The sequence below is a fragment of the Pseudoliparis swirei genome, chromosome 13 (assembly GCF_029220125.1).
Source record: "Pseudoliparis swirei isolate HS2019 ecotype Mariana Trench chromosome 13, NWPU_hadal_v1, whole genome shotgun sequence".
In the NCBI taxonomy this organism is placed as follows: Eukaryota; Metazoa; Chordata; class Actinopteri; order Perciformes; family Liparidae; genus Pseudoliparis; species Pseudoliparis swirei.
Genome location: NC_079400.1, coordinates 21,127,324 through 21,133,323, shown reverse-complemented (window position 1 = coordinate 21,133,323; position 6,000 = coordinate 21,127,324).

Here is a 6,000-nt window from a genome sequence, read left to right as displayed (position 1 = left end):
ACCCCCACATAGACCCACACAACTGCCCCTCTTAGGCACACACACACACACACACACACACACACACACACTTACTGTAAATATTGTGTTGTTTTTTATTGTAAATAGTGTGTACTTGTTGCCCTTGCACATTCCTGCTGAGCATTGCCACTTTCATTTCACTGCACACCCTGTGTGTGTATGTGACAAATAAAACATCTTGAATCTTGAATCTTGAACCTGGCTGAGCCATGAAGAATATGTCTGCCTGAATGAATCGACTCCTCCAAGTCATATTAATACTCACATTCCTCGAGGCACCGGTCGAGGAGGTGGAGTAGCAGCCATCTTTGAATCGAGCCTATTAATTAATCCTCAACCAAAATTACACTACACCTCATTTGAAAGCCTTGTTCTTAGTCTTTCACATCCAACCTGGAAAACACTACAGCCAATTCGATTTGTGATTCTGTACCGGCCACCAGGTCCATATTCAGAGTTTATATCTGAATTCTCAGAATTTATATCAAGTTTGGTTCTTAAAACCGATAAAGTTATTATTGTTGGAGATTTTAATATCCATGTGGATGTTGATAATGATTGCCTTAGTGCTGCATTCATCTCCTTGTTGGACTCGATTGGCTTCTGTCAGAGAGTACAGAAACCCACTCACAGCTTTGGCCACACGCTTGATCTTGTTCTTACTTATGGCGTTGACATTGAGCATTTGAACGTCTTCCCACAGAATCCTCTTCTGTCAGACCACAACCTCATAACTTTTGAATTTATACTACCGGAGTGTACTCCGTTAGTCAAAAGTTTCTACACCAGATGTCTAACTGACAGTGCTGTAGCTAAATTTAAAGAAGCGATTCCTTCTGTATTTGATTCGATACCACGCCTCAATATAACAGAGGACTCCTGGTCTAACTTTAGTCCGTCCCAGATTGATCATCTTGTTGACAGTGCCATAGGCTCTCTGAGAATGACACTGGACTCGATAGCCCTCTGAAGAAGAAGACAGTGAGGAAGAGGAGGTTTGCTCCTGGTATAACCCTCAGACCCGCAAACTGAAGCAACGTCACAAAGCTTGAACGCATATGGCGTTCAACTAATCTCGAAGAATCCCGCTTAGTTTGGCGAGATAGTCTTAAAACATATAAGAAGGCCCTCCGTAATGCCAGAGCAGCCTATTACTCATCAATAATAGAAAAAATAAACACAACCCCAGGTTTCTCTTCAGCACTGTAGCCAGGCTGACAGAGAGTCACAGCTCTGTGGAGCCGAGCATTCCTATAAACCTCAGTGGTAATGACTTTATGAACTTCTTTAATGAAAAGATTTTAACTATTAAGGACAAGATTAATATTCTCTTGCCCATAACCAGTGCCAATCTGTCCTCAAGTGGAATGGCCTTGGAAACCGCTGTATGCCCTGGTATATATTTGGATGGAGTTTCTCCTCTCAACCGTGACCAAGTATTTTCAACGGTTTCTACTTGAACACGTCTACCTGTCTCTTGGACCCCATCCCGACGAGGCTGCTTAAAGACGTTTTGCCTTTAATTGGCGGCTCTCTATTAGATATTATCAATGTGTCTCTGCTAACAGGCCACGTACCACACTCCTTCAAGGTGGCTGTTATTAAACCTCTCCTGAAGAAGCCCACTCTGGATCCAGAGGTATTGGCTAACTACAGACCGATCTCTAACCTCCCTTCCTCTCCAAGATCCTTGAGAAAGTGGTCGCAAATCAGTTGTGCGACTTTCTACATCATAATAGTTTATTTGAGAAATTTCAATCAGGATTTAGAAAACACCACAGCACCGAGACGGCACTGGTGAAAATTACAAATGACCTCTTAATGGCAGCAGATAAAGGACTCCTCTCTGTCCTGGTCTTGTTAGACCTTAGTGCTGCATTCGATACCATTGACCATGACATCCTGTTACAGAGACTGGAGCAGTCGATTGGCATTTCAGGCACGGCACTAATTTGGTTTAAATCCTATTTATCAGATCGATCTCAGTTTGTATTTGTAAACGATGACGCCGATAACCACCAACGTTAATCACGGAGTTCCACAAGGTTCTGTGCTTGGACCAATTTTATTTACCTTATACATGCTTCCTTTGGGCAATATTATCAGGAAACACTCCATAAACTTTCATTGTTATGCAGATGACACTCAACTATATTTATCGATAAAACCAGAGGAGAGCAACCAACTCTGTAAAATTCAAGCATGTCTTAAAGACATAAAACATGGATGACCTGCAACTTCTTGATGTTAAACTCAGACAAAACCAAGTAATTTTAATCGGCCCTGAGCACCTCAGAGATCAATTATCTGGTGATGTGGTTTCTGTAGACGGCATTGCCCTGGCATCCAACACCACTGTAAAGAATCTTGGCGTTATCTTTGATCGGGACTTGTCCTTTAACTCCCACGTAAAGCAAATCTCAAGGACTGCATTCTTTCATCTACGTAATATTTCAAAAATCAGGCACATCTTGTCTCAAAAGATGCAGAAAATTGGTTCACGCGTTCGTTACTTGAGACTGGATTACTGCAACTCCTTATTAGCAGGCTGCTCTAATAAATCTCTTAGGTCCCTCCAGTTGATCCAGAATGCTGCAGCTCGTGTTCTCACTAAAACTAAGAAAAGAGATCACATCACTCCTGCACTAGCTGCTCTGCACTGGCTCCCAGTAAAATCAAGAATCACTTTTAAAATTCTTCTCTTAACCTACAAAGCCTTGATTGGTGATGCTCCATCATATCTTAAGGAGCTTGTCGTACCATATTGCCCCACTAGAGAGCTACGCTCACTAAATGCGGGACTACTTGTAGTTCCTAGAGTCTTAAAAAGTAGAATGGGAGCCAGAGCCTTTAGTTATCAAGCTCCTCTTTTATGGAACCAGCTTCCAATTTCAGTCCGGGAGGCAGACACAGTCACCTCGGTTAAGAGTAGACTTAAGACCTTCCTCTTTGACAGAGCTTATAGTTAGGGCTGAATCAGGTTTGCCCTGGTCCAGCCCCTTGATATGCTGCTATAGGCTTATAGCTGCCGGGGGACGTTTAGGATGCACTGAGTACCTATCTCCTCTTTTTTCTCTCCTTAAGGATGAATTTTCATCTCTCAATCACACGTTACTAACTCTGCTTTCTCCCCGGAAGTCCTTTTGACTTTACGTCTCATGGGGTCATCGGACCCTATGAGACGGCATAGATCCTATCTGCCTGATGGATCGTCTGGGTCGTGGAATTCCTGCTCATGACTACGCCACTGTCCTGTTGAGACTCCGCCCACTGTTGAGACTCTGCCCACTCCTCCTCCCCACCGCCATCTGCCTGATGGATCGTGGAGGTCTCCATCGTGGAATATGCCTACTATGAACTATTCATACACTCTGTCATATTCATTGAATGTATTTTAACTCTAAATCTGTCCTTCTGTACACATTACATCTATTGCATCTGTCCATCCTAGGAGAGGGATCCTCCTCTGTTGCTCTCCTGCAGGTTTCTTCCCTTTTTTTCCCCCCTGAAGGGTTATTTGGGAGTTTTTCCTGGTCCGATGTGAGGTTTTGGGGCAGGGATGTCTATGTGTACAGATTGTAAAGCACTCCGAGACAAATTTGTAATTTGTGAAATTGGGCTATACAAATAAACTGAATTGAATTGATCCCCAACCTGGTGTTCGTGCTGCGTTCAGGTGCGCTGCGGTGTGTTCCACAACAGTCCCCGATGTTTCTCATGATTATTTTTTTCCGTAGTAACGAGTAACGATACTGTTTCAGGGGAAATGTATCGGAGTAAAAGTACAAGTTTTCATTGCAAAATGTAGTGAAGTAAAAGTAAAAGTAAACAGAAATATAAGTAGTAAAATAAAGTACAGATACCCAAAAAAACGACTTAAGTAAAGTAACGAAGTACTTCTACTTCGTTACTTTACACCACTGGTTAGGAGTAGGAGGAGCAGAAGGAGAAGGAGGAGATGAAGGAGGAGAATGATAGGAAAGAGGACAAGGAGATGGAAGAGGAGGAGGAGGAACTGGAGGAGACGGAGGAGATGCTGGGTCCATCCACAGTGGACGACTACTGACTCAGCCCAACATGTCCAGCTCCTTCAGCCTCCAGGTGGATCTCGTCCCCCCGGCGCCACCAAGGAGCTCAGCGTCCTCTGCCAGGGAGACAGGTGCGACCCCCCAAGTATACAGGCCCCGCCCCCTCTATAGGACATGCTCCCCAAGTCTACAGGCCCCGCCCCCTCTAGAGCAGTGGTCCCCAACCTTTTTTGAGCCACGGACCGGTTCCGTGTCAGAAATAATTTTCACGGACCGGCAATATAAATGACGTAATACATATGACGTCATACAATTATACGAAGGGCATAAAGTGCCAAAACTACAACTCATCATTACGCCGAATTCGTGTGAGCCGTGTGCTTGTTGACCTGCAACGAGCCGCTGATGGAGACGGCGACACAGACGTGTGTTTGGTCCGCTGCTCCGAACCGAGTTCTGGTCGCTGTCATTAGAACAGGCAGAGTTGTTGTGTGAAATGTCCCTTTAGGCCACCGTCATTTGCATCTCCAGCACATTTTTTTCTAGCTCGGACGGGCTCGATTCACCGGGTGGGTTTGTTTACAAATGGGTTGCAGGTCTCTAATTTCCCCTTGGGGATTAATAAAAGTGTATATTATTATTATTCTTTTGCAGTCGGGTCTTTTGTGGTTGGAGTACCGCTCAAACTCTTTGAAAAGCCTCTTCCACCCGGTCAACGTCTGAAACATGGAGAATATTCCGCTGTTCACTCGCCCACACAGCAGCGACTTTATCGGCCAACTTGAAAACAGTTGTCATCTCCCTGAAGTGACAGAATTCATTGAGCAGGTTGAATCTGTTTGAAGATTATTTGTCACTGAAATGTGCTGCCAGCAGAGGGTTCGGCATGTGAGACTCGCCTGCAGCGATAAACCCGAACTTTAAGACTCCTGAACGCGGCTCAGACGTACACACGGGTGTATCCAGTCCTTTTTCAAAAGAAAATATTTTTCCGACTGATTTTAAAAAAAAAAATTTAAAACTTTAATTATTTGGGTTTGGGGACCCCTGCTCTAGAGGACATGTTGGCTGGATTCAGGAGTTCCTCAGAGTCTCTTTCCACCGTGCTGAGAACAGCTTGGGGTCGGCCCTGCTTTTCCTTCCTGAGCCGTCGGACGGTTCTCCAGAACCTCCTTGAGGCCAACCGAAGGTCCTCCTCCATGGCCTCCCCGAACTCCTCCTATGCCTGAGTTTTTGCATACGCGACCACCGCAGCTGCTTCAGGAGACCACAAACTAGGCCCAGGGGTCTCCTGAAGCAGCTGCGGTGGTGAGAAGTTCATCCGGAGGTGGGAGTTGAAGTCCTCCCGGACCGGGTCCTCCTGGACCGGGTCCTCCACCAGACGTTCCCACTCCACGTTTGGTCTTGCCAGGTCTTTCTAGCCAACTCCCATCTGATCCACCTCACCACCAGGTCACATGATACCATCACAAAGTCCATCATTGATCTCCGGCCTCAGGTGTTCTGGTACCAGGTCCACTTATGAGCCCCCTTGGGTTGGAACATGGTGTTGGTTCTGGACAAGCCGTGGCTAGCACAGAAGTCCAGTACCAGAAAACTGCTTGGTTCAGATCAGAAGCCGTTCCTCCCAATCACCCTCCAGGTTCCTCTGTCGTTGCCCAGGTGAGCGTTGAAGTGTCCCAGTAGAGCTGTGGAGTCGGCAGGCGGTCCCTCTCCAGGACCCCTCCTACCGAGTCCAAGAAGGCCGGATACCCTGAACTGCTGTTTGGTGCATAAGCACAAACCACAGTCAGAGCCTTGCTCCCCAACCCGGAGGCTCAGGGAGGCGACCCTCTGGTTCTCCGGGGAAAACACAGCAGCGCTCAGCCGGGGGCTGGTGAGTATCCCCACTCCTAGAGCTCGTCTATGCTGCCGGAGATCGGCTCGCCCAGGCCTCCCGCCCGGCCCGCCA